The following is a 12,868-nucleotide window of genomic DNA, read 5'->3' as shown; positions in this document are numbered from 1 at the left end:
CTGATTGACAATCAATTTTTCATGTTGTTGTGCAAAAGGAACAGAAAACAGGTGGAAATTATAGGCAATTAGCAAGTCGCCCCCAACAAAGGAGTGGTTCTGCAGTTGTTTACCACCGACCACTTCTCAGTTGCTATGCTTCCTGGCTGATGTTTTGGTCACTTTTGAATGCTGGCAGTGCTTTTACTCTAGTGGTAGCATGAGACGGAGTCTACAACCCACACAAGTGGCTCAGGTAGTGCATCTCATCCAGCGAGCTGTGGCAAGAAGGTTTGCTGTGTCTGTCAGCGTAGTGTTCAGAGCATGGAGGCACTACCAGGAGACAGGCCAGTACATATGAAGACCTGGAGGAGGCCATAGGAGAACAACAACCCAGCAGCAGGACCGCTACCTCCGCCTTTGTGCAAGGAGGAGCACTGCAAAATGACCTCCAGCAGGCCACAAATGTGCATGCATCCACTCAAATGGTCAGAAAGAGACTCCATGAGAGTGGTATGAGGGCCCAACGTTCGCAGGTTGGGGTTGTGCTTACAGCCCAACACCGTGCAGGACGTTTGGCATTTGCCAGAGAACACCAAGATTGGCAAATTTGCCATCGGCGCCCTGGGCTCTTCACAGATGAAAGCAGGTTCATATTGAGCACATGTGACAGAGTCTGGAGACGCCATGGAGAACGTTCTGCTGCCTACCTCCAGCATGACCGGTTTGGCGGTGGGTCAGTAATGGTGTGGGGTGGCCTTTCTTTGGGGGGACCACAAAGCCCTCCTTGTGCTTGCCCAGAGGTTGCCTGACTGCCATTAGGTACCGAGATCCTCAGACCCCTTGTGAGACCATATGCTGGTGTGGTTGGCCCTGGGTTCCTCCTAATGCAAGACAATGCTAGACCTCATGTGGCTGGAGTGTGTCAGCAGTTCCTGCAAGAAGAAGGCATTGATGCTATGGACTGGCCTGCCCCTTCCCCTGACCTTAATCTGATTGAGCACATCTGGGACATCATGTCTCGCTCCATCCACTAAAGCCACGTTGTACCACAGACTCTCCAGGAGTTGGTGGATGCTTTAGTCCAGGTCTGAGAGGACATCCCTAAGGAGACAATCTCATCAGGATCATGCCTAGGTGTTGTATGGAGGTCATATGGGCACGTGGAGGCCACACACACACTACTGATCCTCATTGTGACTTGTTTTAAGGACATTACATAAAGTTGGATCAGCCTGTAGTGTGGTTTTCCACTTTGATTTTGAGTGTGACTCCATATCCAGACCTCCATGGGTTGATTCATTTGATTTCCATTGATAAGTTATCCTAGTGTTCCCATTATTTTTTTGAGCAGTGTACAAATTTTCGTGCACAAATATATAATTTTTATAATTTTTTAACAGAAGTACAACAAAATCAAATCTATGTAAGTTGGCTATCATTTCAATCGTTTGGTCCTACAGAATAAAGATAAGGTGTTATTTTTTTATTTAAAAGAAGCCCCCAAAAGTTTAAAAATTGCATTTTTTTTCTTTTTTCAATTTTGTCCCGCAAATATTTTTTTTTGCTTTTGCTGTAGATTTTGTGGTGAAATGACTGATGTCATTACAAAGTAAAATTGGTAGTGCATAAAACAAACCCTCATATAGGTCTGTTAGTGGAAAGCTGAAAGGGGAAGAGATAAAAACGAAAGTGCAAAAATGGAAAAACCCTGAGTCCTTAAAAGGGTTACTCCATTGCCCCAGCGTTCTGAACAGTTTGTTCTGAATGCAGGGTGCAGGCTGCGGGGGTCAAAACGTCCCACTACGCCCCCCTCCCATAGACTTGCATTGAGGGGGCATGGCGTGACGTCACAAGGGGCGACCACAAAAACTCTCCAAGGGAGTCAGGGACCACCTTTTAACTAAATTTATCCAAAAATCCGGGGCACAAAAGCCCAGGGCACAAGATCCCTATATGGAAAAATAAACTCCCTTAAAATGTAACTTTTATTGATTAATAATATAAAATGCTAGATTATTGACATGCAATTTTTAAAAACTGTAGCATCAAAAGGCTCCAGATGTATCAGTTTATTGGGAAAACCCCCTTAGTACATAGTGCAGGGACCTGCAGGTTCCCTTTATTACTGGAATGCCTTAATGCTATTTAAAACAATATAATTTTCCTCCCTCTACTAGTTTCGGTGCTTTAGCACCGTCCTCAGGAGGAACAATAGGCAAAGACCTCTCCTCGTGGTTTGCCCGTCCTTTTATGTCCTACCTTCCTGTTGTCATCACTCCGTTCCACAGTATAACACCTATCCATGATATTTTAACTTCTTGTCCAATCCTTATTATTCACACATCCATTACCATTGTTATCATCCAATAGGATTTGTCCCTGTCATGTCATCACTGCTTACCGCATCACCACTGCTTCAATCTGTGCCCTGGTTCCGATCTTTCTCCGGTCACATGATCGCGTTTGCGATATCTATCATAATGTGCAAGCGCATGGACTTTGTTTCTTTTGTGCGTGAAGTACCGCTACTGCGCTTGCGCATGGACTTAGTCTTTTAATCCAATGCGTCTGTACATTGAGCCTGTGCATGCATCCAAATGCCCTATCAGATGTGTAGATACAGAATTGTATTTATTGATATTCTATTTTAGAAGGGGATCTTTAAAGTATCATGGAAGAAAAGTTATACCCTATCCAAAGGATAGGTGATAAGATTTAGATCCAGGGGGTCCCCCACGATCACCTGTTTGGAGACACCACGCCTCCCCCATATGGAAATCTTCAGCTCTCCCATAGAGCTATATAGAAGGGGCAGGGGTCGTGACTCGCCGCTGTGAAGGAGAGCCGGGGTTCCAAACAGGAGATCGTTCGGGGCCCCCAGCGCTCGGACCCCTTACGATCAAAAACTTATCCCCTATCCATGATACTTCATCTTTAACTGCAGTGATAGTGTTTTTTCTTAAGAGATCTACTACACTGGTATTGTTTTCTGTGCTGTGAAAGAACAGTGCACTTATACAGCAATAGTTGTCAGTTTTCTTTCTTCTCTTCTTTTTCATTTGCATACCATTTTTCCCATTGAGCAATGCATTTAAATCTCCTTACACCTCTGGATCTCTTCAGTGTGAGCAAATTACCACCGATTGGCTGCATTTATGGCCTCTCATGTTATAGAGCATAAAGAGCTGAGCTGATTGATATATAGTTCCGTGGGAAAAGATTCTTGTAAATAAACCTAATTATTTAAACCCCTGCTTATCCTAGGTTTAGGAATCCAGTGGGCGGTCCTAATTATACAGAGAGAGTCAGTCACTGAGTCGGACCGATCACTGGACTCCTGAATCCAGAATGAGCAGGGGTTTAATAAATTCCTTTGAATCTTTTTCCCTCAAAACTATATAAAAATCTGCTCAGCTCCTCCTGCTCTATAACATGATACCTGCAGATTGGACTAGATTCTTAACAATTCCCCTAAAACACTGGAGCTAAACACTGAATGTCGCTACACCCAAAGACAGTTCACAGTATAAGTGACATTCCTATACAAAAAAATGTCCCCTCTTCGTCTTCTGAGGGTCTATTCACACTCACAGTATTTTGCGCAGATTTGATGCACAGGATTTCAAGCTGTGTTCAATAAATTAACATTGAAATCTTCTGCAGAAAATCCTGCACATCAAATCTGCGCAGAATACTGTACGTGTGAATAGACCCTAAAAGTCATAACACTTTCAATTTTCCACTTACAGACCCATATAAGGCCATGTTTTTTGCACCACTTGTTCTTTATAATGACAACACTCATTTTACCACCAAATCTACAGCAAAATATTTGTGGGGAGAAATTGGAGGAAAAAAACAAAACAGTTTAGCAACTTTTCGGGGATTCCTTTAATACGCAGAGCACTTTTCGGTACAAACACGTTGGAGGAGGTTCACAAACAATCTTGCGCCAAAATTTTGGGGCGAAAAGTATCGACCACATTTTCAAAGAGCTTTGTGCCGCAGTTTACACTGTTAATGTCAGTTTTGTAAAAGTGGGCGTGTCCACGTATATTGTCTGCTTTACATTATATTTTCAAAGGGGTAAGAGTCCAGCTTTCACACCAGCTTTTTGATAGTGTAGAAATCACATAAAAGGTTGTAGTTTTATTGTTTTTCTTTATTTGTTTTTTTGGAAAAAGGTATTATTTAACCCCTTAAGGACTCAGCCCATTTTGGCCTTAAGGACTCAGACAATTTAATTTTTACGTTTTCATTTTTTCCTCCTCGCCTTCTAAAAATCATAACTCTTTTATATTTTCATCCACAGACTAGTATGAGGGCTTGTTTTTTGCGCGACCAGTTGTCCTTTGTAATGACATCACTCATTATATCATAAAATGTATGGCGCAACCAAAAAACACTATTTTTGTGGGGAAATTAAAACGAAAAACGCAATTTTGCTAATTTTGGAAGGTTTTGTTTTCACGCCGTACAATTTCTGGTAAAAATGACATGTGTTCTTTATTCTGAGGGTCAATACGATTAAAATGATACCCATTATTATATACTTTTATATTATTGTTGCGCTTAAAAAAAATCACAAACTTTTTAACCAAATTAGTACGTTTATAATCCCTTTATTTTGATGACCTATAACTTTTTTATTTTTCCGTATAAGCGGCGGTATGGGGGCTCATTTTTTGCGCCATGATCTGTACTTTTTTTTGATACCACATTTGTATATAAAAAACTTTTAATACATTTTTTATAATTTTTTTTTTAATAAAATGTATTAAAAAAGTAGGAATTTTGGACTTTTTTAATTTTTTTTCGTTCACGCCGTTCACCGTACGGGATCATTAACATTTTATTTTAATAGTTCGGACATTTACGCACGCGGGGATACCAAATATGTCTATAAAAAATGTTTTTTACGCTTTTTGGGGGTAAAATAGGAAAAAACGGACGTTTTACTTTTTTATTGGGGGAGGGGATTTTTCACTTTTTTTTTACTTTTACATTTTTTTACATTTTTTTTTACACTTGAATAGTCCCCATAGGGGACTATTCATAGCAATACCATGATTGCTAATACTGATCTGTTCTATGTATAGGACATAGAACAGATCAGTGTTATCGGTCATCTCCTGCTCTGGTCTGCTCGATCACAGACCAGAGCAGGAGACGCCGGGAGCCGCACGGAGGAAGGTGAGGGGACCTCCGTGCGGCGTTATGAATGATCGCGAGATCGCGGGCGTCGGCCATTGCCGGCGGGTCCCTGGCTGCGATCAGCAGCCGGGATCAGCCGCGCATGACACGGGCATCGCTCCGATGCCCGCGGTTATGCTTAGGACGTAAATGTACGTCCTGGTGCGTTAAGTACCACCTCACCAGGACGTACATTTACGTCCTGCGTCCTTAAGGGGTTAAGTAATTATTTAAAAAAAGTGGTGCGAAAATGAATTTTCACATATTTTCAAAGCAGCACAAGAGACCTTTGAAAATGTGAGGAGAAAAAAAAAGGTGTGAAGAATATCTCTGGAACAGAAATGACAGTAGTTTTTGAGAATCTCTCCAATTATCTTTATTCTGTAGGTCCATACGATTAGAACAATGTGCAACTTACCGTATATAGGTTTTGTTTTATTTTACTACTTTTAAAAAATTATAACATTTTGTCTGAAAATTTGTATGTTTATAATTGTCCTCTTCTGACTCCTATGATTTTATTTTTATTTGTGTGTATATGGGGATATATGAGGGCTCATTTTTGTTTTTAATGGGACCTTTTGATCGCTTTTTTAATCATTTTTTTTCTGGTATATGAAGCAACCAAAAATATGCAATTCTTGACTTTGATATTTTTTTATGTTTTCCATTGATATAATTGATATTTTAATAGCTATATCACATATGGTTATATTTATTTTTGTTTACAGAATTTTATTTAAAAAATGTGAAAAGAGGGGTGATTTGAACTTTTAGGGAAGGGTTTAATTCATATTTATTACCTTTTATTATAATTGTTATTATTATTATTTTTTTTTTTACACTTTATTTGCCATTTTTTAGTTCCCATAGGGGACTATTACATGCAGTCTTCAGATTGCAAACACTAATCAATGGTGCTCCATAGAAGAGCATTGATTAGTGTTATCGGCACTTCATTGCTACAGCCTGCAATGGCTGGCTGCAGCTTATTACTGATCGGACGGCAGGGAAGCAGGTAACAGACTTTCCACCGTCCTTACAGCTGATCAGGACATCACGATTTCCCTGTGATGGTTCTGATCAGCTACCCTGAGCTGCCAGAAACAGATTTTGGCACTGTTAGGCGCCTCTCATTGTGGCGTCTAAAGGGTGCATGCCGGACATCGGCCTGATTTGTGATGTCAGGCATTAGCCACGGGTCCTGGCTGCTGATAGCATCTGGGACCAAGCGGGTATGAAGCAAACTCCGCTCTTGAGCTTGCTTCATACCCCAGCCACGCCGCTGTGCTTTTTTAAAATGGTGTTCTGTTGCAAGGGGTTAACAGATCTTGTCTATTTTGTTATTATAACACACATGCTGCTAGACAACACATTTACATATTACCATAACTGTAGCTGTACAGTGAAGGGAAAAATAATTTGATCCCCTGCTGATTTTGTACATTTGCCCAATGACAAAGAAATGATTAGGTTTATTTGAACAGTAAGAGACAGAATAACAACGCAAAATCCTGAAAAACACATTTTAAATAAATTATAAATTTATTTGCATTTTACTCAGTGGAATAAGTATTTGACCCCTTAACAAAACATGACTTCTTGTTTGCAAGCACAGAGGTCTGACAATTATTGTAATTGGTTACCAGGTTTGTAAACACATCTCAGGAGGGATTTTGTTCCACTTATGTTTGCAGATCCTTTCCAATTATTAAGGGGTACTCCGGAGCAGGAAAAATAATATCGACTGATGCCAGAAAGTTATACAGATTTAATTTGTAAATTAGTAAAGCAATGTAATTCTTTATAGTATTAAGCCTTACAATACTTATCAGCTGCTGTATGCTACAGAGGATGTTGTGTAGTTCTTTCCAGTGTGGCCGACAGTGCTCTCTGCCGCCACCTCTGTTAATATCAGGAAATGTCTAAAGTAGGAGAGGTTTGCTATGGGCTCCTGTTCTGGACAGTTCCTGACACGGACATAGGTGTCATAGAGCACTCTGGTCAGACTTTCCATAAAACAGCATTGATCATTGTTATTGGAGCTCCATTACTACAGACTTCCTGCCGTAAAGGAGCACCAATTCGACAAGTTGGAGGGAGGTAAGAGACCTCCGCCTGTCCTCTCAGCTGATCGGGATCTGAAGATTTTGTTGCAGTGGTCTCAATCAGCTCCCTGAGCTAGCTGCCATTAGTTTTTTCCCATTTTAGATGCCAAAACCAACTTTGATCATGGTGTTTTAGGTAATGCCTGACATCGGCCCAATCGGCAGTATTTGGCATTAGGCGCTGGTCCCAGCTGCTCATGGCAATTGGGATCCAGTGGGTTTGAAGCTTGCTCAGCTCCTGAGTGTGCTTCAAAGAGCAGGAGCAGGACTAGGGCATACTTTCTTATGTTCTTAAGGAGTTTAACCTCATAAGGACCCTTGACGTACGTCATGACACCCTGGTACTTAAAGACCCATGACGTACAAGTACGTCATGGAGAATTCCGGTCCTCGCTGTGCAGGAATCAGACTGGGATGTCTGCTGAAATCATTCAGCAGGCATCCCGTGCAAATGCCCAGGGGGGTCATCAGACCCCCTCATGTCGGCGATGTCCGCAAATCGCAGGTGAATTCACACTTGCACGATTCCGGGTCATACGGGTCTATGGTGACCCGGAAAATAAGGGGGATCAGGGTTCTCCAAAACACCCACGATCCCCCTGAAGGAATAGGAGCGAGGTGGCAGCAGTGCCACACCTCCTATCGGTCGCCAAGAAGCGACGACAAATAGCAGATCGGGGGTGGGGGGGCGGGGGTTAACTTTCAGTTTCCCCGTTCTGCCCCCCCACAATAGGCAGGGCAGAGCGAGGGAACCGACAGAGGACCGGCACCGAAGATCCACTTACCCATCCGACGGCAGCGGGCAACGGTGATCGGCGGGCGGCGATGTCGTGCGGCTGGCTCCCTGGATCCTATGGAATCTGGAAAGTTGCCTAGCAACATCTGGAGGGCTACAGTTTGAGACCACTTTACAGTGGTCTCTAAACTTTAGCCCTCCAGATGTTGCAAAACTACAACTCCCAGCATTTCCAGACAGCTATTTGCTGTGTGGGCATGCTGGGATTTGCAGTTTTGCAACAGCTGGGCGGGGCTACAGTTTTGAGATCAATGTGCCGTGGTCTCTAAACTGTGGCCCTCTAGATCTTGCATAACTACAACTCCCAGCATGCCCACACAGCAGTTTGCTGTCTGGGCATGCTGGGATTTGCAGTTTTGCAACAGCTGGGCGGGGCTACAGTTTTGAGATCAATGTGCCGTGGTCTCTAAACTGTGGCCCTCTAGATCTTGCAAAACTACAACTCCCAGCATGCCCACACAGCAGTTTGCTGCCTGGGCATGCTGGGATTTGTAGTTTTGCAACATCCGGAGGGTCGCAGTTTGGAGATCACTGTGCAGTTGTCTCTAAACTGTAGCCCTCCAGATGTTGCAAAACTGCAAATCCCAGCATGCCCAAAGAGCAAACAGCTGTCTCGTCATGCTTGGAAGTTGTAGTTGCGATCCCTCCAGCTGTTGAATAAGTAAATCTCCCAAAATGCACTTCGGCGATCAGTACATGCTGGGAGTTGTAGTCTGTGCAACAGCTGGAGCCACACTGGTTGGAAAATACTGAGTTAGGTAACAGAACCTTGATGGACATATTTTTTTTTCGACCTTACTAACTATGTAACCGAACTGAAGGTTTTTCAACCAGTGTGCATCCAGCTGTTGCAAAAGTGCAACTCCCAGCATGCACGGTCTGTCAGTACATGCTGGGAGTTGTAGTTTTGAAACAGCTGGATGTTTGCCCCCCCCCCATGTGAATGTACAGGGTACATTCACACTGGTGGGTTTACAGTAAGTTACCTGCTTGGAGTTTGAGCTGCGGCAAATTTTTCGCCGCAGCACAAACTCCTAGCGGGAAACTCATTGTAAACCTCTGCCAGTGCAAATGTACCCTAAAAACACTACACTACACAACACTAACACATAATAAAGGGTAAAACACAACATATACACCCCCTTACACTGTCCCCCCTAATAAAAAATGAAAAACGTAACATACGACAGTGTTTCCAAAATGGAGCCTCCAGCTGTTGCAAAACAACAACTCCCAGCATTTCTGGACAACCACTGACTGTCCAGGCATGCTGGGAGTTTAGCAACAGCTGGAGGCCCCCTGTTTGGGCATCACTGGCGTAGAATACCCCTATGTCCACCCCTATGCAATCCCTAATTTAGTCCTCAAATGCGCATGGCACTCTCTCACTTTGGAGCCCTGTCGTATTTCAAGGAAACAGTTTAGGGCCACATATGGGGTATTTCCGTACTCGGGAGAAATTGCACTACAAATTTTGGGGGGCTTTTTCTCCTTTTACCCCTTATGAAAAGGAAAAGTTGGTGGCTACACCAGCCTGTTAGTGTAAAAAATAAAAAAAATTTTTTACACTAACATGCTGGTGTTGCCCCATACTTTTTATTTTCACAAGCGGTAAAAGGAAAAAAAGACCCCCAAAATTTGTAACATAATTTCTCCTTAGTACAGAAATACCCCATATGTGGGCGTAAAATGCTCTGCGAGCGCACAACAAGGCTCAGGAGTGAGCGCACTATGTACATTTGAGGCCTAAATTGGTGATTTGCACAGGGGGGGGGGGCTGATTTTACAGCAGTTCTGACATAAATGCAAAAAAATAAATACCCACATGTGACCCCATTTTGGAAACTACACCCCTCACAGAACGTAACAAGGGGTACAGTGAGCTTTAACACCCCACAGGTGTTTGAAGAATTTTCATTAAAGTTGAATGGGAAAATGAAGAAAAAAATTTTTTTTCACTTAAATGCTGGTGTTACCCTAGATTTTTTATTTTCACAAGGGAAAATAGGGGGGGAAAAAAACAAAATTTGTAGCCCCATTTCTTCTGAGTAAGAACATACCCCATATGTGGATGTAAAGTGCTCTGCGGGTGCACTACAATGCTCAGAAGAGAAGGCGCGCCATTGGGCTTTTAAAGAGAAAATTTGTATGGAATTGAAGGCCACGTGTGTTTACAAAGCCCCCCTGGTGCCAGAACAATGGACCCCCCCACATGTGACCCAATTTTGGAAACTACACCCCTCATGTAATGTAATAAGGGGTACAGTGAGCATTTACGCCCAACAGGTGTCTAACAGATTTTTGGAACAGTGGTTCGTGAAAATGAAAAATTTAATTTTTCATTTGCACAGCCCACTGTTCCAAAGATCTGTCAGACACCTGTGGGGCATAAATACTCACTGCACCCCTTATTAAATTTTGTGAGGGGTGTAGTTTCCAAAATGGGGTCAAATGTGGAGGGGTCCACTGTTCTGGCACCACAGGGGGCTTTGTAAATGCACATGGCCCCTGAATTACATTCCAAACAAATTCACTCTCCAAAAGCTCAATGGTACTTCTCTTCTGAGCATTGTAGTTCGCCAGCAGAGCACTTGACGTCCACACATGGGGTATTTCCATACTCAGAAGAAATGGGGTTACAAATTTTTGGGGGTCATTTTCTACCATTACCCCTTGTAAAAATGTAAAAAATTTTTTTTTTGGTGGGGGGGGGGAAATCTGCATTTTTGGGATTTTTTTTTTTTCATTTACATATCCAAAGTGGCATAACACCTGTGGGGTGTTAAGGCTCACTGTACCCCTTGTTACGTTCCTTGAGGGGTGTAGTTTCCAAAATAGTATGCCATGTAGGTTTTTTTTTGTTTTTTTTTTTGCTGCTCTGGTACCGTAGGGGCTTCCTAAATACGACATGCCCCCCAAAAACCATTTCGGCAAAATTTGCTTTCCAAAAGCCAAATGTGATTCCTTCTATTCTGAGCATTGTAGTGCGCCAGCAGAGCATTTGACGTCCACACACGGGGTATTTCCATACTCCGAAGAGAATGGGGTTACACATTTTGGGGGCATTTTCTCCTATTACCCCTTGTAAAAATTAAACATTTGGGGGAAAACATTTTAGTGAAAAAAAAATTTTTATTACACATCCAAATTTTACGAAAAGTCTTCAAACACCTGTGGGGTGTTAAGGCTCACTGTAGCCCTTGTTACGTTCCTTAAAGGGGTAGTCCACCCCTAGAAATCTTATCCCCTATCCAAAGGATAGGGGATAAGATGTCTGATCGCAGGAGTCCCGCCACTGGGGACCCCCGCAATATAGCATGCGGCACCCACCGGTTTCTGCTCCGGAAGCGCTGGAGGGTCTGGGTCCTGACCACGGGAATGGAAGTTTGTGACGTCACGACTCCGCCCCCGTGTGACATCACGCCCTGCACCCTCAATGCAAGTCTATGGGAGGGAGCATAAAGTTAAAGTTCTTTTCTTTTTCAATTTCCTTTTTGTCTGACCACAGTGCTCTCTGGTGACACCTCTGTCAATGTCCAGTGCTGGATAGGTTTGCTTTGCGGATTTGCTCCTGCTCTGGACAGTTCCTAAAATGCACAGATGTGTCAGCAGAGAGCACTGTGGTCAGACAGAAAGGAAATTCAAAAAGAAAAGAATTTCCTGTGTAGCATACAGCAGCTGATAAGTATTGGAAGGGTTAAGATTTTTAAATAGAAGTCATTTACAAATCTGTTTAACTTTCCGGCGCCATTTGATTTAAAAAATATATATAAAAATGTTTTCAAGCGGAGTATCCCTTTAAGTATTTGAGTTACTAAGAAAGTCAGATGATAACCTGTGTGGGGGTTGTAATGGCTGGCATTGGTTATCACCCAGCTGTTCCACAGATAGACAGAACTTTTATACCCCTGCATAGAATATGTATTAACGCCAACCATCCCAAAAACATCACTGATAGTCACCCTCTTTTGCCAGGTTAACTACATTACCTGCTTTCCTAGCTTACAATCAACTAAGTGCCCTGTGTTTGAAAGCTGATTATGAAAAGAACTCCGATGAGAAGTGCAGATATTTGTCATTTTACAGCAATTTAGTTGTCTCCCGTAGACTTGTCTGGCACATTAGGTGCTCAGGTTGTATGTGTAAAACCTCTGAAAAGAAATTTCAGAATGATGGACTCACGCTGGAAGACAAGCGGTACCACAGACAGGAACCATTGTGGCCATAGTCAATTGACTCATTTTGCAGGTTTTGAAGAGAAAAAACTCCACCAATTCTTCTGTAAAGGTGGAATGAAACAGGCAGCGTCTGATCCTTGGCTTTTATAGTCTTGATTATGTATTGCTGGAGACTGTTTTAATAGAAGTGGCTGATACGATCACGAGCACAAAAAAGCAATTTTACTCAGCAGGAGTCATGTGCAATCTTAAGAAATAGTCAATTCTTCAGAACTTCCCCCTGAAGTCTGTCTTTCATATGCTCCCATTATGTCTGGGCTCACTGCCATATCTTTAAAAATCTGTATGTTGCACTTTCTTAAAATGCGTAACCAGTTGGATGGATGTTACAGCAATCTGGAGTGAAGAGAAGAAGGGTCAGATAAGATTGGATTTTTTACCTTTTTTGTCGGATGTTTATGTGGTCGGGTGAAATGCCTTGTGTATGCAATATTGTTGAAAAGTAAGTCATTGTTAGACTGAGGTCCACATGTGTGTTTTCTACTATCAGAACCCCCAGTATCTTATTGCTGTACGGATCCCAATTGAATTAATTTGACATATGTGTGAAG

The 12,868-nt window shown here is 42.5% G+C and overlaps 2 protein-coding genes across 7 annotated transcripts in view; one reads left to right on the top strand and one right to left on the bottom strand.

Annotated features, from left to right (window-relative positions):
• LOC130297737 (general transcription factor II-I repeat domain-containing protein 2-like) overlaps positions 1-12,868 on the bottom strand; it is a 1,987,867-nt gene that overhangs the window by 14,506 nt on the left and 1,960,493 nt on the right. The window lies entirely within an intron of this gene.
• The window catches only part of SLC39A11 (solute carrier family 39 member 11), a 499,832-nt gene that overhangs the window by 421,475 nt on the left and 65,489 nt on the right, over positions 1-12,868 (top strand). The window lies entirely within an intron of this gene.

Source organism: Hyla sarda, chromosome 13 (assembly GCF_029499605.1).
Source record: "Hyla sarda isolate aHylSar1 chromosome 13, aHylSar1.hap1, whole genome shotgun sequence".
NCBI classification, from domain to species: domain Eukaryota; kingdom Metazoa; phylum Chordata; class Amphibia; order Anura; family Hylidae; genus Hyla; species Hyla sarda.
Note: the sequence above shows the minus strand (reverse complement) of the source record. Positions and strands in the feature narration are given on the sequence as shown.